General features: G+C 42.3%; 1 protein-coding gene across 3 annotated transcripts in view; it reads left to right on the top strand.

Moving 5' to 3' along the window:
* The window catches only part of znf536 (zinc finger protein 536), a 265,410-nt gene that overhangs the window by 77,821 nt on the left and 164,983 nt on the right, over window positions 1-22,606 (top strand). For all 3 annotated transcript variants that reach the window (XM_074666772.1, XM_074666774.1, XM_074666775.1), the window contains exon 4: window positions 21,145-21,244. The gene's annotated coding sequence lies outside the window, so the exon portion shown is untranslated. The remainder of the gene's footprint in view (window positions 1-21,144; window positions 21,245-22,606) is intronic.

Here is a 22,606-nt window from a genome sequence, read left to right as displayed (position 1 = left end):
CTCATATCTGCAGCATGTCCAGCTACTTTAAGCTATGGGCATCATAAGTTTTGGGCTCAACTCTCATGCCTACACCTATGGCTTTTGGCTGAGCCACATTTCGTTGCTCATGCGGCAGCTGGGACATGCAGGCAATGTTATGCAAACACTGTGGAGACATTCTGCTGTCTGCAACATTGATTGCAGAACCTGTTTGACAGTGAATCATAAATGCTGTGGGTTAACATTTTTTGTCAGAGGGCTGCATACCCCTCCATGTGCTCACCAGAGGGACACTGACTGCCATTCAGTACCAAGATTTGATCCTCATACACCTTGTGAGCCCATGAACACAGAGGCTCTGTGTCACAGCTTCAGTGCATTTCCATCATTGGTTGCACTTACATTAGTGCTACATAGCGCTTCATAAAATTGTTTCTTTATTTAAACATAAATTCTGCCCTCCATTCCTTTACAAGAAAATGATCTGTGACCCTGTTGTACCAACCTGGTGTTTTTTCCAGGAGTTTTACCACTGTTCTCTCAATTACCAGCACTGCTAGACTGCATAAACACCCTTACCCCATTGAGTTGCAGGTGTAAGACTTTAAACAGGGCAAACTCCTCTCAACACATGCAGGCTGTCAGTGTTAATGACATGGGAGAAGCTTCGCAGCTATAGCTGTATCTGCTTCTTAGTGAAATCGAAAGAATCTTTAAACACAACGCTTGTTCTTTATAAAACAGGTAAACTCACTGGACATCAATGAAGCCTCTGGATCACTCCACAGCATCTAAATGTACGACTAACAAGATGCTCCGTTGGAACGTGCCTAAACCTATGGCTCTCGGCTGAGCCACATTTTGCAGCTAATGTGGCGGTGGCTGAGCCACAATTCGCTGCTCATGCGGCAGCTTGGACATGCGGCAGCTGGGACATGCTCCTATTGGCAGGGATTGGGCAAGCACATGTGGCGGCTGCAACACGCTCCGACTGGCGCACACAGGGCGAAGGCCCGTTCAACGCTGCTCGCAGCTTTAATTATTTATGTTTCTTTCCGCCGCATTAAACACAAATTGCGCGCCGACGCTTGGCGAAAACGCGAACAGACGTGTACCCAAAAATTACATGCCCCAAAAAATTTATGAATTTGCAACTTGCACAAAAATGAACGCTCCATAGCGCCCCCTAGTGGCTTAAAACTGCAGCCCCTAGGCCGACATTGAGCTACAGCCCTGAAATTTTGCACACAGCACAAGCATGCCCACACGTACAAAAAAGTCTCTTATGACTTGCGTGATTTCTGAACACGAACTTCGCTATTTGCACCTAAACTTCGAAATTTAGCGATTTTGGCCTACGTATTTGAACGAACTTGTCCTAGGGTTTTTGACGCATCAACTCCAAACTTGGCATGTGTATACAATCCACAGTGAAGATTAAAAGTTATTAAAAGATTGTTTCTATCTTGATGGGCGTGGCTACGACGTGGGCTCAAAGTTCGGCATTTCCTCAACTTTTTCCGATATACACCAAAACGGACACACATGTTCAGTGTTGCTTCCCGGATACAGCCATGTAATTATTTCCTCAAAAAAGTACAGCGCCCCCTACTGGCAAAGGCCTGAAATTGGAAAAATTACATGTATAGGGTACGTATTTGAACGAACTTGTCCTAGGTTTTTTCTCAGATCAACTCCAAACTTGGCCTGTGTGAACAACACATGTTAAAGAGTAAAAGTTATTAAAAGATTGTTTTCATATTTTTGGGCGTGGTCACAAATGACCGTCAAAGTTGGCCATTTTGCCACTTTTGGAAAATCTTAATAACTCTTCTGTACAATGTTTGATCAGGACAAAAATTCACACACGTGTTCACTGTCTGATCCTGATTGTATTTCTATCATTAGTTGCCTTAACATTAATGCTCCATAGCGCCACCAAGGGGCTGAAAATTTTGGCTTCCCGACTACTTTGAGCTAAAGGCCTGAAATTTGGTAGGCATAACAAGCATGCCTAGACCTACAAAAAATTGTATTATGACCAAATTCAATTCCGAACAGGAAGTTCGCTATTTGCCCGTAAACATCGGATTTTGACGATTTTTAGCCTCACATTAAATGGAATGATTTCTAAGTTTTCCATCAGATCAACTCTTAACTTGGCCTGTGTGAACAACACATATTAAAGATAAAAATGTATTAAAACATTGTTGTAATATTTGTGGGCGTGGCCACAAATGACCGTCAAAGTTGACCATTTTGCAACTTTTTGAAAATCTTAGTAGCTCTCCTGTACAATGTTGGATCAGGACAAAAAATCACATACATGTTCACTGTCACAGCCTGATTGTATTTCTATCATTATTTGCATTAAAATTAATGCTCCATAGCGCCACCAAGGGGCTCAAAATTTTTGTCCCCCCGGCCACGTTGAGCTACAGGCCTGAAATTTGGTGGGTATAACATTCATGCCAACGCCTACAAAAAACTCTATAATGACCATAGTGAATTCCAAACAGGAAGTCCGCTATTTGGCCATAAACATCGGATTTTGACGATTTTTAGCCTCAGACGAAATGGAACAATTCCTTGGTTTTTCATTAGATCCACTCCAAACTTGGCCTGTGTATACTATACTCACTGACATTGATATGTTTCAAACAGATTTTTGCTACGTGAATGGGTGTGGCCACAAATGAGGCTCAAAGTTGACCATTTTAACCATTTCATTAAAACCTTAATGGTTCTCTAGTACAGTGTTGGATCAGGGCCAAAATGCACACAGAGGTTCAGTGTCAAAGCCTCAGTGCATTTTTATCACTGGTTGCACTTATATTAATGCTCCATAGCGCCACCCAGGGGCTCATATCTGCAGCCTGTCCAGCTACTTTAAGCTATGGGCATCATAAGTTTTGGGCTCAACTCTCATGCCTACACCTATGGCTTTTGGCTGAGCCACATTTCGTTGCTCATGCGGCAGCTGGGACATGCAGGCAATGTTATGCAAACACTGTGGAAACATTCTGCTGTCTGCAACATTGATTGCAGAACCTGTTTGACAGTGAATCATAAATGCTGTGGGTTAACATTTTTTGTCAGAGGGCTGCATACCCCTCCATGTGCTCACCAGAGGGACACTGACTGACATTCAGTACCAAGATTTGATCCTCATACACCTTGTGAGCCCATGAACACAGAGGCTCTGTGTCACAGCTTCAGTGCATTTCCATCATTGGTTGCACTTACATTAGTGCTACATAGCGCTTCATAAAATTGTTTCTTTATTTAAACATCAATTCTACTCTCCATTCCTTTACAAGAAAATGATCTGTGACCCTGTTGTACCAACCTGGTGTTTTTTCCAGGAGTTTTACCAGTGTTCTCTCAATTACCAGCACAGCTAGACTGCATAAACACCCTTACCCCATTGAGTTGCAGGTGTAAGACTTTAAACAGGGCAAACTCCTCTCAACACATGCAGGCTGTCAGTGTTAATGACATGGGAGAAGCTTCGCAGCTATAGCTGTATCTGCTTCTTAGTGAAATCGAAAGAATCTTTTTACACAACGCTTGTTCTTTATAAAACAGCTAAACTCACTGGACATCAATGAAACCTCTGGATCACTCCACAGCATTTAAATGTATGACTAACAAGATGCTCCGTTGGAACGTGCCTAAACCTATGGCTCTCGGCTGAGCCACATTTTGCAGCTAATGTGGCGGTGGCTGAGCCACAATTCGCTGCTCATGCGGCAGCTTGGACATGCGGCAGCTGGGACATGCTCCTATTGGCAGGGATTGGGCAAGCACATGTGGCGGCTGCGACACGCTCCGACTGGCGCACACAGGGCGAAGGCCCGTTCAACGCTGCTCGCAGCTTTAATTATTATTATTATTATTATTATTATTATTATTATTAATAATAATGATAATAATAATAAGAATAATAAAAATAATAAGAATAATAAGAATAATAATGGTAATCTTTGAGCAGCTCAAACTGATTTAGAGCTTTAAAAGTCCCTATATTTCTCCCCATGGTCTTTTAGCGGCCATTTACATGACAACGGTTTCTGGATGAAACACAGAGGTATTGTTGTATTTTGTATTTTTGTTAACACAAAAAACCCCCTGACCTTTTAGCCAACCGAATATAAAAACTTTTGAAAATTGCCTACAGAGTGAAATTTTTTTCCTAAAACGCAGCAACCATTGTTGCTGTATAAACAGCAAGCCAAAATATTTAGTGGGAATGCTGATGCCATGCTCTTCTTTACGCATTACACCTACACCATGGCAACTTAAACTGCTGTGCACCAACCAGACAACAACAACATTAACAATGGCAGACTACAGTGTTTTGCTTGTGCTGCTGAATCTGTTGAATCTGCTGGCTGCCTTTCAACAAAAGAGCTGTGAGCAGACCTTGGTGTTTGAGGGCCTTCCCCTCTTACGTGTCATAAACTAGTCACAAGATCCTGATGTGATGACCTCACCATTTCAGTAAGTCTCATCAAGATCTTGTTCAATTTACAGATAGAATCAGGGATTTGTACAGCTTATGAACATGTAGAGGTTTGAAAATCTGCACAGGTTTCGTCTGAACATCCAGCATTGGTACTGTATATCTGTGTTTACAACATGGGAAAATAGAATACCCACTTTTTAATGGTGAGTTTAAAGAAAAAAATAAAGTTTAAATAAAATAGAATAAAATGAATTTAATTGCTAAAGCTCAAGTATCAGGAAATGAGAGATGAGAAACAATGCAGAGTTGATTTTTCCCTTTTTAATCTAATACAGCTGAACAAAGGTTGCAACAAGTAATGGCTTCAGACCAGAGCCAAAAGCCAAAAGTTTCATCTAATCAGATAAAGAATGCAATCTAAGGTGTCCATATCAAAATAACAGTTCACAGTGGAATAAACGTATCTGGTCACAATCATGGATCACCATTACGACTGTGTTTGATTGAAATCGAGGTTACACAATGAGGCAGAGAGAGTCAGGCCAGGCGGGGAGGGGAAACATCAGCAATCAGGTAACAACCTGAGATCTGAGTGTCATTTTAATCTGGAGGAACAAATTTCCAATCACAGCAAACATACATCTCAGATGAGGTGTTTGTGTACAACACTGTATATACCGAGGAGCGGTCTTTAAATAATTTACATCCCAAACCCACAGAAACTGTTGATTGTTCATCTTTATTTTTCTTTTGTTTTACTTTCCCTATTTGCTTATGGATGGAAGATTTATCTCCACAACACTCCTTTATTGTTCATCTTGTAGGTCAAAGTAGAGCAAAAAATATAAACCCCAACGCAGAGAGAGAGAAAAAAGGCAGCAATCTGCTCGTGACCTTTGAAGTCAGACTTGCAGTGAGTATTTGAAAAGTAATTTTTAAGTCAAAATAATCCCAAATTTGTACAAAACTGGGATAAAAATTCAGCTTGTGTCACCTCAAAGCGTCCAGGAGGTTCCACAAATTTAGAATCACACTTTGCCGTGTCTGACGGTGATAAAGTATAAATGTCTCTCACCCCCCCTCCCCTCCCCAGCTCTCTCGGAGGAAAAGTGTGAACTAACAAGCATCCAGCAGCTTGTAACACAAAGGGCCATCTACACATGTTATTGAAGAGAAGCAGTGGAGTCTGGCCAGGCACTGCTGTTAAAAAGAGTGAGTGAGAGTGGGAGAGTGAGTAAGCAAAGCTCTATAGTGTTGTGCCATTTATATTTGGCCTGCAATGGTAGATGGTGGCTGGCAAAGACAGTTTTTTTTTTCCTTTTTTTTGAACACAATCTGTGCCTGCGGTCGGGGCGATGCATCGCTAATGACAGGAAGCCAGAGTGGTGTGGAAGCACAACAGCGCCTGGTGGCTACAAGGCCAGCACTCGCAAATATGTTCCCAATCCCATTTCAGATAAATGGATACATGAGGTTCCTCCACAACATACGATTGTTGCTTCTCTCTGTTTCAAATGATTATTTTCGCATGGGAGATTGTTAAAGCAAAATAATGTCACACTTTAAAGCCTGTTTAAATAAAAGCACCAAGCTCTCAGAAAACCACTCTTCTCTGAAGACACTCAAAGTCAGTCTGATTCAGAACAGAGCAGGTTAGCTGAAGTGGGTCACATAATCTCCTAGTTCAGTTCAGATCAAGGATTGAGGACCCAGGTTTAGTTCCTGTTTTAAAATAGGTATTAAAAAACTTTCCTGCTTCACCTTGACTCTACAGGGCTGTTTACACGTGATGCATAAAACTTTTGTTGTGTCTCAAAGCCTCGTGTTTACATGGAAATGCCGTTTCAGCCGACCTAAAACGCAAACTTTTAAAAAAACAGCCTCTAAAGTGGGATTTTTCTAAAATGCTACCAACACAGTTGCTATGTAAGCAGTAAGCCTGTGTTTTTAGTGGAAACGCTGACGTCACACTCCACTTCGCTCAAGCGTTTACAGCAGGACAACAGTACCGTTGTTATGATTGTCGCAAACTTCCGTGTTGTGCTTGTGCTGCTCAATCTGCTGTATCTGCTGAATGTCTTTATACAAAATGAATATGTTGCTCCACTTTTGCACTTTAAATTCGCTAATACACAAGATGATCGGCCCAACTCTACTCCAGTGGAGATTTTCCAAAAACGGCTTCTGGACAAGACAGTTACAGCGCCAACTATAGGCCTGGCATGCTTACTACAGCGTTTTTGGTCCCTTGGTGTTTTTGTTTAAACATAGATTTTTTTCCCTGCTTTTTAGCATTTTCAGATGAAACGTTCTTGTTCAAACGGGGCTGACCTATTTTAAGGTACAACAAAACAAAATGCATATACTTGTATCTCAGAATAACAGGGCTTTACACTAAAGTCACTCAACAAACGTCTTGAAACAAAGATAATTATCGTTTTTTTTTTTTTTCTCTTTCTAGATTCTACATCACACAGACGCACTTTAGATTCAGTTTGACCAAAAGAGCATTTGCCAGCTTTGTGTAAGAATGCAGGAAAATATGGTTTGTGTTCAGTGCAAAAGCAGGGAGGAAGAAAGCACACTGCTATTACAACATCCTAGCTCCATTGACAGAAATCTGACAACAGTTTGTTGTCTTGTGATAAACAAGGCAGTTAACAAAGTTTTATGGATTGAACATTTCCAGAAATCTGTTCAGAAATCTGCTCATTAGTGTTGCAAAAGTCCATCAGTTTTTAGATTTCCTGACCACCTCGAATGCATCAGAAATGATGAAATGTAAAAACAGCCCAATAGGTTTTCTTCTTTTATCACATTTTTAAACTTCAGATCTATAAATTGCAAGTTAATAACTAAAGTAACCCAGAGTGAAGCGTCTGTGTGACCCTGTAGCTCTAATCTTAAGGGCTTTAATGAACCAAGAAACGACAGCATTAAGTAGCAGACGTTAACGGGACATGTAAGAGTGAGTCTTGGCTGTCGTTTCTGTTTTTTTTAATTAATTAATTTATTTTTTTCGTAACTGCTCAACTTAGGAGTCAACTTAACTTCCAGTCATCATCTGTGAGTGTTGGTGTGTCAGTGGTCCAGCTGTGTGCACTGTGTGTGCCATGTGAGGTGTTCTTTACAATGCTGTGCCTGGGGAACAAAATGCCTCCAATACTTTGTTTTTATCCATCGGGTAGAAAAAAGACAGGATGAACAGGGAAGTGTTGTTCATGCAGGTGTCCTGTTGTTGCCACTAGTGGTTTTTGAAGAAGCATTACCTAACTGCAGAAAATTCAACTTTTCTTTTTGTTTATGATTATTTATCAAACATTTATCAAACACTGAAGTTTGTGCTCCTGCTTTTCCTCCTTCACGATAAGAGAGTGTGGATAACGGGCAAACATCGACCATGGGACATCCCTCTTATGTGTTGGTTTGAATGAAGCCAGTGCTTCAGAAAACTAGAAGCCAATCAGAAAGTGTTTTCATTGATCTACAGATCACACGCAGTCCAAATCATGACAGGTGGTCCAATTGGATAATGGCCCTGTGATTTGTTTGGACCAGCTCTGACTTCAGAAATAGGTCCATCCAGGTTGGTTCTAGTACATCAGCATGTGACCTCAGTCCCCTCATTTGCTAAATCTTCCATTTAGAGTAAAAAAGAGTTGAATAAGTCCTGGAGGTTGAATAAGTCTTTGTTCTCCTACCACAAGGTTGCGTAATTGAGTGATGTTGTTTTTTATGCGGCGTGGTTCAGGGTTAGCTCATCACCTTTATTTACATCAGTGAATGTGGAGTGTACAAAAACACTGACCACTGAGTGTTTCCTAACTTTTGAAATTTTTCAAGTGCTGCTCTCGGATGGCATCTTGAGCTGCCAGGTGCAGAGAAACAATACTGAATACAGGTGTAAGAGGAGCTGTTATTTATTTATAACTGTGATCTGATTGTCGAGCAGATTTAAGTGTGGTTATGAAGTTATGGATCGAATAAAGTAGTCGTAATAATACAGAAACTCAGAAAAAGGGCACAGATTTAACCTAGTGGTTTAGGTCATGGCCTCATGAGGTTAGCCTTTAACTAATTTGCTGCCAGCCATTTTCAGAGCATATTGAACAATCTTTCAAGACCCCAAAAATATTATTTTCTATGACTGTGAAAACAAACTTTTTTAGATCGCGCTTGTCTTGGGTGCTCCATCCTTTGATGCTCTGCACGATCTCTGTTGTCAGTAGTTTACAAGCCTGATATTGAATGGCATGCTCCGACAGACGACACCAACCCTCTCGAACAACATGATTTACTTTTAAAGATGCAGTAAACGGGTGCAATTGAATTGACGTCTATAGACGTCAATGGCAGCCAATGAGTTAAATGAGTGGCCTGGGTGCAGATCCAACTGTAGTGTATTTCCTGTATGTCACTTCCCACTCTCACCATGGTTACTGCTCTATCCAATGTCTTGTCCCTCTTTAGGAGGAGCTGAAATCCAGAAAATATATAAAATATTAAATGAATAAAAACAACAAAATCCAATATAGCAGAACTATAGACTGTAAAAAAAAATGGACGTCCGCTTGCTCAGCTTGAAGTGAGGTCTCCACAAAAACTGCTCCCCCTGGTGGCTGGCTGTGGTATAGGTTAAAAAAATCGGCTGTCTAGTCATTTCAGATGGGCTGTGGTCAAACGTTAAAAAATAAATACTCCTCGTAGAAATGTTTCTCACGTACGATTGTTGTGGTGATTGGAAGATATTATTTGGCTATCTTGTATTTCAGTCCTCTTTTCTCTGAAAAGTTTCATCTTCAGTAGTTATACAGGGTTAAAAACGAGGCTTTACGTAACGTTTAACGATGATTGACAGCTGCCGTTCTAATGTATTTTTTCGGGGTTTGTAAAATATGTCTGGAGGTAGAGTCAAGAAGTGATTAGACTCTCAAAAGAAAAAAAAAAAGTTATTATTTTTGTCACCCAGCTCCACTCAGATTCTCCCAGAATCCCTCACAGTCTCTACTGTGCAGACTCTGGCTGCACAACTGCTACGATGGCAGAGCCACACTGTCCACTCTGTATACAGTCTATGGGCAGAACATTTCTACAGAGACCTTTGGGCAACGCTTCAGTGAACTACGTCCATGTTCTATACAGTCTATGTAGGTATAACTGACCTCTTATTGGTGTTGAAGTCTGTGTTTAAGAGTTTTCTTCTCTTTGCGAAGTGGACTCAAAGTCATGATGATCGACAAAGAGGTACCACACTTCCTCTCACAGTGACTGCAGTGGAGGGACTGCTGCTGAGGCTGAACAGGGCCCAGATGCCCAGCCTGGATAGGATAAGACTTTTTTTGATAAAGAGCCCCCCGCCACCACCTCCTCACCCCACCTCCTCTTCATCCCCATGCCTCCTCCATAAACAATGAAAAGTTAATGAAGAGGTAACTTAATGATGTAATGAATATAGCAGAGCCCAAGGTCAAAGCTGGCTACAGTCTGGGCACGAGACAGGGGCAGGTGATAACACATGGTTTTATATGGCTCTCTGTCTCACACACACACTCACACACACCGACACACACACCGACACACACAGTCTGAGTGTGCATGTAGATCTAAATAATATCTGTTGGCTGGCATCAGGAGAACAATCACTGCCATTGCAACACTGCGGCTTTACAGTTTACATATCTGTAGTTTCTGCATGAAGAAAGAAGATGTGTGTGCATGCGTGTGTGCGTGTTTGTGTGTGTGTGTTTGCAGGGTAGAAGGAAAAGGGTGTTTGAAGCTGTGTGTGTAGTAAGAGCAGAGTGTTTATGCCTGTTTTTATTTGATATGCAGCTGTGTGTTTGTGGCTTTTGCATTCCTTCCTGTGTGCGTACAGTACACTTGTGTGGGGTGTGTGTGTGTTTTTGTGCGTGTGTGTGTGTGTGTCTGACAGCACAGGGACTTGTTCTGATGGTGAAACTGGTGATTAAAAATTGAAAGGGCTTGAAAGACACAGCAGAGAGTTTGGCGGAGCCAGGTATGATCGATAGAGCTGTGGTGAACGGGCACTACCTCTGCTCTCAGGGTTGGAGAACGCTGGGGGATTTTTATCCAAGTATGTGTGTGTGTGAGTGAGAGAGAGAAAAAGTGTGTCTGGGGTGTGTACCTCTTCCCTTTAAATAGTCAGCAAACCAATAAAACTTTAAAAAGACATTTTTTCCCCCAGCCCAGCACTTCTACACACTGTTTTAGACCTGCTTTGCCGTGTTGTCAGAAAATGTTGGCATGTGTGTTCATCATCCCTAAGAGTACAAAAAAACTGCAAATGCACAATATATGAAAAAGAAATCAAGACAAGAAGAAGATGAATGAAATCATGAGGTGAGGGGGAAGGTAGTAACATGGTGGGAAATAAAGAGAGTGGTATGAGCTCAGCCAGCAGTCAGGTGCTCTCTGTCTTCGATCTGTTTGACTTCCAGCGGGATAAAGAAGTGTCTACACCTCACTTTATCGCCTTATAGCCTCCTCCACCACAACATATGGGGGAAGGGAGGAGGGAGAGACTGAGGATGACTGAGAGATGGAGGGAAGAAGACAGGCAGGAAATAAGGACAGCGAGAAGGACTGTGGATGGTGAGAGTAAACAGATGTTAAACACAGCAAATCAATCCAAATATGAATTAAAAGCAGGTGTGTCGAGACATCAGCGCTAACTGTCTTTAATAATAAAAACTCTTTAATATGCTGGAGTATAACTTGCCTTCAGTGGTGTGCACAGGGAAGGGGGTCTCTGTAGTCCAACTTTTGAACAACATGCACTTAAGTGTCCTCCTGGGAGCCAAAACATGCTAAGTATCCACTTAAGAGTCAAAATTTGTGCTAAAATGCCCTCTTGCTAGCTTAAAGAGCCTTCTTGGGAACTAAAACGTGCACTAAAGTGCCATCTGGGAGTCAAAATATGCACTGAGCTTGAGAGTTAAAAGTGCGTTTTAGGGATCACTTGGAAGCCAAAACACACAGGTAACTGTCCCCTTTGGGTGGGAAAAAAAAAAAAAAACACTCTTAGGACCCCAAACACTTGCGAGCTAAAAGTGCGCTTAAGTTCCCTCTTGGGAGCCAAAATGTGTCCCCTCTTAAGTGGAAAAAAAAAAAAAAAAAACTTTAATGGGAAGCCCCCCCCCCCCAAGCCTTCAAAAAGCTTGTGCACGCCACTGCTCGCCTCGGCACTCGTCTTAAATCAAACGTAAGTTTCTCTTTATTCCTTCCTCAGCTGGTTGATTCACCTCTTAGTATCCAGCAGCTCTGTTTATGAGAAACACTTGTTAAACTCAAACACACGTTTTCCACCTGCACACACACACACACTCTGGTCTATCTGGTCAGAGGCAGTGTTGTGGTGCTGTAACTGTATTTAGACATCACACATGCTGGTTCTGCAGAACCCTCCATTCTCACTTGAATCCACAGGGAAAATAAGAATGTTTTGCATGTGTGTTTCTCATCACGATGTTATCACCCAGCTTTAATACAGTGCAGCTTTTCCTGGTGGCAGCATGAGGCCTAGTCTCTTTGGTTTGCACATTTTCACAACAAAAGTTTTTGATAAAAACTTCTTTTTCTAAATTTCAAAAATCCCCGTCATTTATCTTGTACATCCACAAAATATTTAGATGTAAAACACAAACGAAAGATGTTCTTTTTAAGTCAAACCACCCTGTGATGTACCCAATGATTGCTAACAAGGCAAAAAAAAGCCCTTTTCGACATGATTGTGAGGAGGGATAAGTAGGAACATCAGACACGCACCATAAAGCGTTTGCTCACAATCACGAGTGCTGGAGGATCAGCTGTAGTAAAAGTTGGCATTCTGCTTCAAAGATTGCATGCCTTTGTGCATGTGTATTTTGCATTAGCGATGTTTGCAGCACTGGTGAAGTGTGACTGACTCTTCCAGTGCAGCTCATTCACTCTGAGGAAGTATTTTCCTTGGATGTGTATTAAGGGAAAAAATAAAAACACTCGTTGACTTTGACACAAGAGGCTGGAAGGGGTGGCGGCTGGTGTGTTAAAATGACAAAAGCAAGTTGTTTGGCCTTCAATCTTTGTGTCTCTGCTGTGTGTCCCTACACCAGAAGAGGCTGGGGGAGGTGAGTGAAGTCTTTGTACACAGCAGTACACCCGGCATCACTCATACTAACCCTCTATTGCAATCCATTTGTTAAAGTGGTTTTTGGTGGCTCAGCAGCCTGCAGTGGTGTAGCTTTACTTGCTCACACCTCCGTCACAGGGTTTTCCTGTCAATCTCCTCTGTGTGCTAAAAGCAGAATACACTAAACTTAGCTTCCCCAAGGCAATCTGTGATCTATCTGATCTGCTGGACAGCAGGCAGGCACTTTAAGGTACTGTATTATATTAGAGGATGCTCTATTATTAGATGATAAGGGTGGAATATCTGCTGTGAGTGTTTTATGAAGGTCAAAAAATTGAATCAAGAATATTTCAACACTTACTAAAAGTTACTTAACGGTGCATAAGACCTTAAAGTGAAGATAAGACAAACATCAACACACTTCACCGTCTGCCGTCTTATAAAATCATCTTTCATCCCGCTCTGCACACGCTAAGGACATCGAAGAAGTATCAGGATTGCAGGAATACATGGAAACACGAGGTGCTAATGTGCTGACAGCTAACACCATGTCGACCGTCCGCGTCTGAGACTGGAGCGAAGCCTCCCGTCTACCACGCTATCACATCAGTTTCTTAAAAAAGGGAAATGTTGAGTATTGTGAAACCACTGTAGACCACGAGCATATGTTCACCACAAGAGTTTGGCTCCAGAAATAGACATTCACAGAATGCAACAGCATGCTCAACACATGTGGGTTTTGATGGGATGCTGGTATCGCGTGGTTTGATCTTCTAAGTTGCATTGATAGTCTGTGAGGAGAACGCCTGTGTATGTTGAGCGCTGTGTTAACTTGAGGTCATTTTGACAAGTGTAAACACTCAATCTCCTCATCAAATTCCATTAAACCCCGTAAGAACACAAACACACACTCCAAAAAAGGAGCCCCCAAGCAGCGGCGGCATTAAGCGAGAGCTCTCATTGGGACATAAATAGCGTGATGTTACTCTCATAAATCACTGTGAGATTGAACATTTGGCCTGAGTAAAGGCTTCAGGTTTGCACACCCCTTCTGTAAACAGGTTCTCTTTCAGCTTCTCACAACTTCAGTCCACGTGTGAGACTCTGTTTATGTATTGTGCATATGTGTATGTGTAAGGTTACCAGGCCTGATCCGTTTTAAAAAGAGTCTTGCTGTAATCAAAAACAATAACCACTCTGAGCATAAACTCTTCCAAAGCCCCCCCCTCCACACTCCCTCACCCTTCCCTTGAAGTATGAAATAATATTCTGTGTGTGGGCCCTGGCCGAACGCTGAGAACGCAAACATTTCACAATAAAGTTGTTTAAATAAAGGCCTTGGCATAGATGGCTGGGAGATAGAGGACATGCTGCGTTAATTACAAGCGCCCGTTAAAATAAACCGGCGGTATAAAATATGACTCCCTCCCTCTCGCATTCTCGGGGATTTGAACCTATAAAATGTCAGCGAGGTGTACACCTCAGATGTGCTGTTTGGAGACCAAACACAACAGCAGCCCTTCTGGTTGGAGATTGGAAAGGAGAGATAGACAGACAAAGAAAGAGAAAGAGGGGAAGGGGGGGCAAGATCCGCAAAAAAACACAACAGAGCTCTACAATCAACAAAGAAAGCAGTGTTTACTCTGCATTTAAAGACTCACAAATTCTTCTCGCCCCCGCCTTGCCGTTGCGTGGCGTTAACCGAAAGGGAAAACAGCCCAGTTAAGCACCCGGTTTATTATTCTTCAAACTCATGTCTGAGAAGTAATATGCTTTAAAGGCACAGTGATTGTACTGCTGCCCTCCGCTCTGTATCTGTTACAGCCTCTCTCTTACGGCGGTGTGTGTGTGTGGAAGTGAGTAAAGTTACACAGCAAGGAGGAAGGCAGAGAGATGGATTATTTTTCCTGAAGCGTGGACTTAAGTTTCTGCTCTGTGCTGCTGGGTGGCCCACTCCTCTTTAGCCATGTTAACATAAGAATAGAGGGGTGGCCGGGGGGTGAGGGAGGGGTGGGGTAGCTGGGTAGCTGGTTTAAATTATTCTGCGCCTCCGCTGCTGCATAGCAGGAGCTGTTGTTATCCACTTAGAACATCAGACGATTTGTTCCTTCTGCCTCTCTCCTCTCTCCCTCTCTCAGCCCTGTGGGCGTCTTTATCCAGGACCCTTTGTACCAGTGTGATGTTATAACGCCTGCCCGGGCCAGGGTGCACCTCAGTCCCGGCTACTACACTTTAGAGACTGGAGACTTTTTTTTTTGTTCTGGATTCGTCTCTGCTTTCAAAAACCTGGTTTTCCCCTGCGAGGTGCGATCTGTCCTTTTTTAGATTTTCAGCAGGATGATGTGTTTTACCTCCAAGTGAGCTAAACTAATCAAGGCCTCATTCCAGTGAAAAATTGTGCTGCTGCGAGGATTACCTCAAACATCTAAATATCAAATGTTAACTCTCCATACCGCGGGCTGTCATCCAAGCTCAGTGACGAGCGCTGTGACGCTCGCTGGCCCAGATGAGGAATGCAGTTATGAGGGGATATTTGTATACATTCAGTCTGCGCCTTGGAAAGCAGAGCTGGTGGTTGAGCACAGCTTAAAGACATCTGGATGCGATGAAATGCCATTTGTCTAAACAATCAAGAGTCTTACCAAAGCCACCCAACGTGCGCTCTGCCTTTAGTACATACTTGTGCAATGTGCTTCAACAGAAAGCGTTATTGACAAATATTTCATTGCGACAGCCTCGTGAGATCTCAGAACGAGATTCTTCTTTTGCATCATTCCAGCTCTGTGCTGTAAACATAAAGCATTTGTGACGGCTGTGTACTTGAGGATGGATGGGATGTGATGAAGTTCATCTGAAGGGGGGAGGAGGTGGAATAAAAGGGAGACATAAAACCATGGTGGCATTTGGTTATGAAGGAGACGAAGGCAAATCAGTCAGATCGAAACCTAAATACTTTAATTTAACGCTCATTCCTCTTACTGGGGAGAATGGTGATTTATATTTGCTTATATTAACGCTTGTATTTAGTGGTTGACCACCAGCCAGCTCTGCAACACGACAATCAGAGAGTGTACACAAAGGTGTCATGCAAAAGATATACTATCAACATGTCTGGATGGATTTCTCTGCAGGCTAAAGACACAAAATTACAAGATAGAGAAGCAGGCATCATCTGTCAGGAGAAATGCCACACCTTTAGGTCTATTTTCCTCCTAATTTCATTAAAACAAATGGTCTGGGCAGTCATGGCAGCGAGCAGGGTGTGTATACGTGTGTGTGAATGTGTGTCGGAGGAGAAGGGGGCAGGCAGACATGACTTGGATAATAAGCGTCATGGAATCTAATCAGATTTCTAAGAGGAATTGATTGTTGTGAGGCAGCCGGTGCAGGAGTGGGGTTGACAATAAGCTGAAATTTAAGTGTTAATTTTTATGCTAATCCTCTGGCATCTCTGTGTGATGCAATTTGGTCCAGCAGCCCCTCGACTTTGCGGCGCAGATATGAAATTGTCCCGCGCACAGAGAAAATGTCAGCTTGCCAGACCCTGAAAGCTGGTAATTTATTAGGTATGTTTCTATTAGTATGTGTCACAGTTGTTAGGGAGCCACATGCGCAGGCAGGCAGCCACAGCACCTTGTTCTCTCCCTCCCTTCCCCTCTTTCTCTGTATCTCTCCTTCCTTCTTTTCCTTTAACTCAACTTGCCTGATCCTCCTTTCTCTCTCCTTTTTTTTCCCCCTGCCTTGCCATCTACTCTTTAGCTCACACACTCACACACACACACACACAAACACACAGCTTGTTCTTAAGATGGTCTCAGCTCAGTGGCTGCTACACTGGGGCCTTAATGTATTATCATATATCGGGTGGTCCTTGCCCCCTGGACAAAAGGCTATTTAATACAATTTAATGACATTCCCAAGAATGAGAGGAGTGGGTGGAGGAGGGCAAAAAGAGAGGGATAGAGTAAGAGAATAAAAGAGAAAAGGAGGGAGAGAAAGAAAGAGAGAAGGGGGAAAGGGAAGAATGAAAAAAAAAGAAAGGCAGAGGCCCAGATGAAAATAGCATCTGTGTTTTTCATGGCTCACCCATGCAAACATTGCAGAGTAAAATGCGTGACTTACCCTCCCCAATCTCTCCCTCTTCCTCTTCCTCTTTCTCTTTCTCTCTTCCTACCTGCACAGAAATGTGGGCTTGATAAGGTTAAGTATCAGTGGACTTTAAGACTCCCTCAGCAGGAAAAAAACACATATTAAAAAGTGGAACCATGATATTCACTGATGAACCCTGACATTTTTCAGACTAACACATTGTTACGTGTGCATTTTGCCTTTCCCATGCTCGATTTAAACTGTGTATCACACTGAAAGTAGATACAGATTCAGAGGAAACAATGCGTTCATGTATTGGATTTAGCGTAGATAGAAAAAGTGACACAAGTGCAAAACTTAACATCAGTTTATCATAATTTCTAAAGATGCATCGATCCAACATTTTGGGTTTAGGCTGCAATACCAATACCTGGGCTTTGGTGTCAGCTGTGACCAAATCTCTATTCCTCAATAGGAAGATGAAACTGAAAATGAAGTGAATTTAAACTATATCTTCCTAACTGTATTATTATTTTTTGGGGGATTATAAATGTGTAAATGAGTGATGATTGAATCTCCAACAATCACAGGAATAACTGTTTAACTAAAGTGGATGAGTGATAATTTAGCTTTTTTCATATTTCAAGTTGCCATCAGAGTTTTTAGCATAACAAGTGTGAAACACCTTCAAACTGCTGAGCTGCTGTAGTTTTCCCCCTTCCTGATATTTTAGCTCATGTCCTTGCACAGACCTGCCAGTGTGGATGATGCTATATAAGCACATAGAGGTCATAGAGCTGTGTTGAATAGATCTGCCCCATGTAAGGCCCTTCCTGATAATCTAATCTTACTTTTTTAATCTGATTCCAACTGACGCTTGATACCATGTTTGCTACAGTAACAATCTCTGAGGTAAAAGTACTGCCACCTTTAAAAGATGAACTGTAATTACTGAGGAGCTTCAAAACTGAAAATGTTTTACTAAACGTATCAGCGTACTGAATTACTATTTCACAGGTTGTAAGCAAGGCTGCTCAAATGATGGCACATGCAGTGCTACCTGCCAAAACCCTCATAAATATGATTAAAGATTTAAATGAGCAGAGAAACCGCCTCCTCTTCTTCACTTTCTGAGTAAACGCAGTGGTCCTCTGTAGCAGTCAGAGCTAAAGGAACCAAACTGCGAGCACATCACAAGTGAGTGAGCATCAACCTTCAGGGCCTGAATCTCAGCACCGACTGTGACTCTTCATGTGTTTAAGCTTCACACTTTATACCAGGAGGAATTAGGCTGAGAAATTAAATACTCATATGACAGAAGGCACAATCTTTCACGTCAAGGATTCAGAAGCCTGGAACTGACCACAGTGAGAAGAAAATACAGCTCAGCTTAGGGTTTAAATGAAGGGTGTCATAGTGTGGATTCACCAAGTCACCCTCTGTATGTCCTGGATGTTTGGAGTTTACCTGGCATTAAAGGCACTTGGTGTAACCAGCAGAATCAATAAGACAAGATACTCCTTTATACATTCCACATCAGGGAAATTTACAGCAGCAAACAAAAAAAGTGTATAGTGCAAACATTTCCAGTAAGAATATGTAAATAGAATAATATAATAACTGTCAACTGATAAAAAAATACCATTAGTCAATAGCAGCTTGGCCATGAGTCTCCTGTCCTCCTCCACCTTCACAGGGTCTGGGACTGAGCCGATGTCATGTTCGTATCCAGTGTTAGCTCTGTTAGCCATGTCTCTGTGAATAGCATGGTGCTACTCTGCCTTCTGGTATTCCCTCTGGGTTAGCAAAACTAGCTACTCCTCCATCTGATCTTACATTCCCCACTACCATGGATGGAATGACATTATGATGTTGTGTCCTTTTAGCACACACCACAGTACCAGCACATTGTCCTCACCTCCTTCTCCTCAGCTCATGGTGAACATTGGGCCTAGCACCAGTTAGCTTTGAAATGCTAGAGGCTGCTAACGGCTGATTTTGTACTTCAACAGTGCTAACATGGCTTTATGCGAGATCTCGAGACACATACAGGAACGTAAATAGTAAAAACACCCCTGCAGATGTAACTAGTTTGGTGTCTGTGGCCAACAAATGAGCCATAAAAAGTAATGACAAGCTTCAAATATGAAAATAAAAAAAAAAGATTGAAGAGAGGGCTGCTGCAACAAGTGGCTTAGCAACAAAAATGAGTATGAATACAAAAATAGTATGACAAATATGGATGTTACCATTTTTTTGAGTGAGTTTACAAGATATTCAACAGAATAAGACAAACACTCTTTTTAATAGTGTTACTTGAGATGGATATCAAAGTAAGAATAGAAAAAAAATAGAACAAAATAGAATGGATAGAATTGATTAGAATAGAATGAACAATACTGTTTTTATACCCTAGGGGAAATTCAGGAGTCACAGCAGCAATCAAGAAAACAAAAAAAAAGTGTACTGAAAGTGCAAAAAGCTCCATAAGACAATAGAGGATGACAGCTTATATTGCTTTTATCATGATACAGTCTGTTACTAAACTGTTTTTAAAAGAAATTCAGCATAAAGATTTGAAGCAATATTTCTATTTAAAGCTGACTTTAAACATTAGATTAAAACTCTTCCAAATATTCAGAAGTTACTTGATATCATTGTATTTTATTTAATACTTGGGTCTGAGTTACTTTCCTTCACCACCTGTTTGTCATTTTTTCTCATGAGTGTGAGTCAGGTGTGACAGCAGAATAACTTTTCGGCATCCCCCGTTTTCTTTTTACTCGTGTCTGTGTTAAGGTTGTCCCAGCCGTCTCCCTTCTTTCTCTTTAAACACAGTTAAAATGTCTCTGCTCCCTGCTCGTATGTTGAGAGCTACTAGAAAGCCAGTCAAAACTGTACTCAGTGGGCCCAGAAACACACTGAAAGGTTTGGATGCAATTCACATATAGGTCAATTAAATGCAACAACATCTGCTCTCTCTCTACCATTTGCATATGGCATTCATATGTTAATGATTTCCCTTGTTTTTTTTTTTTTTTTCTGCATGTGTGTGTGTGTATGTGCGTGTGTGTTTGTGTGTGCTATTTGTTTCTCTCTGTGTGTATTTTTTTTCCTGTACTTCCTCCCCTCCTCCCAGTCTCTTTGTATCGCCAAACAAAAAGAGATGCAGAAAATTTGGATTCATACTTCCTTTTTTCTGAGAAAAAAAACAGATACGCCCGTCCTATTTTCACTTCCTCTCGCTTGACGATTAAAGGGGAGGTTAGACGAGTGCCACAGTTGTTCCATAGCCGTGCCCCTGATTTCTACAAGAAGCCCCTTTAACAGCAAGAGAAGGAGAGGCCCTTTCTCTTCCCCAAGCAGCTTAATGCCTTATAAATCAATGATGACACAGATGGACTAGCGATAATCTATTTAGAATGCCTCACAGCAAATATTGTTGTGCAGATGATTAGACAGCCAGTTATTTTAACTCAGACCCCTAAACCCAATCTTGTGCTTATCATAATGCTGCTTAGATTTATAGCGCTAATTTAAGCTTTGATATATTTTCTATTTCAAAAAGGGAGGTTAAAAATTTAAAGTGAAAAGAGGTTGCACCAACACAGTCTGCGTCTACATGTTTGTTTCTCTTTATGCATGTGTGTTTAGGATACACAGAGGGTGTGTGTGCTTGTGTGTGTGTGTGTAAGTGTGTGTGTCCTGGGTGGCATGGGCAGCTTGAGGAACAAAAGACATGAAGAGGTGCTGGTGTCGGTGCCAAGGCCATAATGATCAGGCATGTTTCTTTAAAGCAGAGGGAGACAGACCTTTAGCAGGATTGTATCTCCGGGGCATTTAGTGTGTGTGTGTGAGTGTGTGAGTGTGTATGTGTGAGACAGTCTAGTGACACGAGGGGGGTTAATGGCAATCCAGGGTCTCTGCCCCTTTTCATGGTCGATGGGTCTCAATTTAGCGTGCGGGGGTGAGGAGGAGGAAGAGAGGAGAAGAGGAGGAGGAGAAAGGAGGAGAGAAGGAGTGCAAAAATGAAGTGGAGGTTGTCAGACGTGGCAGCTGCTCGGAGGCCCTGATAAATATAAGCCCTTATTGATCGGTTGAAAATGAAAGATCCCCGAGTGGCGTGCAGTATTTAGCTTCTTGTCTGCCTCGCGTCAGCGGTGGCCTTGCCCTGGAGGGATAGATTTTCAGCTGTGCCTCCGGGCACCGCAGAGCGCTGGCTTTGATTTCATCTTTAACCTTTTTCGGCTGCGTTCCCTTGACCTCTGCAGCATCGCTCGCTGAATTTGTTAGAGTTTCATCGTGACATCGACCCCCCTCCTCCCCTCCCCCCGCCTCATATTCTTCTTCCTTTCCACCCATCACTGTCTTCTTCTTCATGCTGTATCCTCTGTCCATCTTCCCCTTGCCTCCTCAGGTCTATATTTCATTATCACCTCCTCCTCTAAGCCTCCCCCCTCTTCTCTGTTTCTCCCTCCAGGTGGCCATTCCAGCGAGCAGCAGTCAGTCAGGAGTGACAGCGAGAGGCCACTTGATCCTAACAGACAGGTTGCACTCCAGTATGCAGTTTGAGTGTTAAGGTAAGCTCACACACAATCACAACTCTGCCTGCAGCCAAACATCTTCAACTTGTAGATTTTTCCTTTTTTTTCTGCTCCCTGTATGATATTTGCTTCTCAAACTGTAATGCTAAAAGAACAAGACACATACACACACATGAATACACACGTACACTCACACACTCCAACTGTTCGTCATTCACTCACCATTTAGTCTTATCCCCAAAGGCACGCTGTCTTAAACCAGAATACACACACACACTCACACACACACACACACAGTCACACAGCTACAGTACACTGCTGCTATGTGCGCAGACAGAACTTGTAACAATCTGGATTGTGATAATCTATGATAATCATCCACCACATGCCACCTAAAAACGCACATGGGTGGCATTCAACACCCACACTGGCACATTGCTTCAGCGCATCTCGTCTCCCTCTGCCGCTCTCCCCAATGTCACTACCTCCAGCGTCAATGTCACCACTCTGCTCCTTATTCCTCTTTTTTATGTATGAGGGGGCTCGTGCTATAACGCCGCGCGGAGGGGAAAAAGGAAGGAATCTTGAACAATTTATGTTTGGCATTAGTGTAATTGAATCCCACTCGTATATCAAAGTAAGAAAGTTGCAAGGTGTAGGTGATATAAATGCAAGGTAGGGATCCATGAAAACACAGATCCGTCCCTCCCCTTTTCCTTGTCTTCCGAACAATGTCTCCCATCTCTTTTTTTATTCTCTCCCTCTCTCCCCTCCTTTAGCTAGATGGATGATAAATTCCCAGCCAGAGAGCCAGCAACAGCTGTTGGCAGACAGGCCTGATATGAGAATAGCAGCATAGGATGAGCAGGCATTAAAAATTAATATGCTATTTAGCCTAGGTGTATTTTAGGTATTTGACATTTTCATGTCCGGGACAGACTAAATTTATTCATAGTACAGAAAAAAAATAAAAAAATAAAAAAAATAAGAAGAGGGGAATGGGTGTAGGGAGGGGTGGAGATAAAGCGGGGGATACAGGGAACACTAAGTGATGGCCATTCTGGGTTTATAGTCACCCGGTTTCACCTTGCCTACTAACACGGTGTGATCACAGCAGGGTTTGACTGCCTCTCCTGTGTCTGTTTCACAAAGACTATGGACAAACAGCCTGCAGTGGTCACAACAAACACAAGTGCAAAGTGTTCTCCATGAAGCTTCCCTGGATTTTATTTCAGTTTTTTTTAACCCAAAGACAGATTAGTGCCTGTGCAAGCAGCACATGGCCTGGTGGATGGCTCACTGAACAGGCAAAGGGGTACGAAGAGGGTTATGAAGCTCATACAAAAATAAAAAAAAAAAAAGGAAAAAGACATTAGCTCAACACAACTGAGAACTCGA

The sequence above is a fragment of the Halichoeres trimaculatus genome, unplaced genomic scaffold, assembly GCF_033239565.1.
Source record: "Halichoeres trimaculatus isolate MK-OKI-2021-1 unplaced genomic scaffold, fHalTri1.1 fHalTri1_scaffold_3, whole genome shotgun sequence".
Taxonomy (NCBI): domain Eukaryota; kingdom Metazoa; phylum Chordata; class Actinopteri; order Labriformes; family Labridae; genus Halichoeres; species Halichoeres trimaculatus.
Note: the sequence above shows the minus strand (reverse complement) of the source record. Positions and strands in the feature narration are given on the sequence as shown.